We start from the raw sequence: 2,233 nt of genomic DNA, 5'->3' as shown, positions 1-2,233 counted from the left end.
TCTATTTGTTTTTTATGAGCCACTAGGTCCAGAGAAGAGGAACAGATGACAGCAGGCTGAGGGCTCACATGGGGGCACATAGGGATGAAGGAGGTAGAGAGATGCTGCACACACTGCCCTTCCCCAACCTGGGCCAAGCCGGGGCTGGTCCAGCAGGGTGCTGTCTGCCCCCTCTCCTTCAGGGGCCACGTGATAGTGGATGGCAGAGGGGCAGAAACACACCCTCGAGCCTGACAGAGAGCCTAACCTAGAAGGGAAGGCTGCTGTGTCCTCCCCGAGGCCCTAAATGCTCCCCTTGGCAAGCAAGCTCGTCAACAGCTGGTATGACTGCACCCTCCAGCGCCACAGATACTCACAGTTCAATGGGAAGGCCAGACACACAGAAAAGGTCAACAGGGTATGAGTCGGCGGTGCGCTGACTGTGGAGGATCAGGCAGAGAAAACTAAGGAATGGAGAAATGATGAACTCGAGCTGGAGCAAGGGTCAAGTGGAGGCTGAAGGAGGAGGAGTAATTTGGTCTTGGTTGATTTGGCAAGGACTTCCGGGGGAACAGACACGGAACTGGGTGTCGAAGGGGGGAGGGGTGAAGATTTGATGAGGAGATCAGGAGGACTTCATTGTGGGTGCTCGTGGGTGGAGTAAGCAGCTCACCTACTTGGAACAGCGCCCAGGTAGGGGTAGGTGAAGAGGGCTGCATGTGGTCAGGTGACCAGGTAAGGTCGAGGATGAGGTGGGTTGGCGGGGACCCCAGTGTGAACCTAAGACGGGAGCTGAGACCTGAATCCAGTCTTCCACCCCAGGACGAGTTTCTATCACTTTGGCTGAAACAAAAGCAAAATAGATAAGAGCCACTCAAAGGTGAATGATGATTTTAAATGGTTGGAGCTCTGTTACATCCACACATTGTTTTATCCTCTAACAAACCCATGAGGGCAACAGCACAGGTCATTTTAATCCTTTCAGGGAAGCAGAAAATTGTGGAATAGAGACATTTCATCTAAAGCCTAAAGCTACGTACAACTAATGAGTGGAGAATGGAGACAAGCATCTGAGTTTCTTGACTGCTGACCCAGGACTTTTCCCAAAACATACATGTGCTCTCTGAGGAGCAGCGGAGAGGGTAGGAGGCCACAGAGGGAGAAATGGTCTCCACAACACACCCAGTCTGAGGCATCAGTGAATGTGTGCAGGGCTTACCTGTTCTGGCATGAGGGATACAAGGTAACGAGGCCAGCACCCCGGGGGGCACCGAGCTCCCGGGCTGTTGAGCACCAACGTGTGCTGAGGCAGTATTTGATCCCAGTTCACTGGGGAATGCTTGTGGTGGGGTTAACTGCATGCTATGTCCTAAAGGATTTTAAGTTCCTGAGATTCAGAGCAACACGAAGTGGAACTCTGTTCCTCAAACAAAAGCTTAGGGAGAATGTCTCTGCCTCCTCCCCAAAATACACATGCACGTTTACACAAGTGCACACATGAACAAATGCAAAACCTTGGTGGTTATTTAATCCAGTGGTTTCCAAACCCTTTCAGTAGCAAAACTTTTTATTTTTAATTAGATCTTACTATTAGTAATTGGAATAAATTTATACGTTGGATTTTATAGTTAATTATTATGAAAATCATTGAGAATAAAGCTACAATGAATAAAAAGTAAGCTTTGATGAATATAAAAATTTTAAGTCAGGGGTTTTATATATATATATATATATATATATATATATATATATATATATATATATATATATATGAGACAGTTGCCCTTTTATCAAGTGGAGGATCTAATTTATTCTATTTGGTTGCATAGTATCGAGAAAATCCTGATTCACACAGGTAAGTAGTTACAAAATTGTGGTGGTTTAAAAATGTATGTCAATCCGTTCACATTCTTCCTGCTGAGTGGCAGCTTCTACGTCCCCACTCCTTGAACCTGGGCTTAGTGACTTGCTCATTTAAAACTGTTTGCCCTGCAGTAGTCTTCTACCTTCATTTAAACTGACAGGAGGCAAGGCTTTATTAAGAGGTCTTCTCCCAAACGAGCTAACCTGGCAGCAGAATTTAAACAGGTCAGTAACTAACACTTTTGGCATATAACACATATGAGTGTCCACGATTATTAGAACTTTTAAAATAAAATTTAAAAAGTTAAGCCAAATAAAAAAGGTTATAGATTCCTGATACACTTCCACTATACCCTAGAATTTCTTGAAACATGTTGAGGGGGGAAAGCTG

This window comes from Rhinolophus ferrumequinum, chromosome 18 (genome assembly GCF_004115265.2).
Source record: "Rhinolophus ferrumequinum isolate MPI-CBG mRhiFer1 chromosome 18, mRhiFer1_v1.p, whole genome shotgun sequence".
Lineage (NCBI taxonomy): Eukaryota > Metazoa > Chordata > Mammalia > Chiroptera > Rhinolophidae > Rhinolophus > Rhinolophus ferrumequinum.
Note: the sequence above shows the minus strand (reverse complement) of the source record.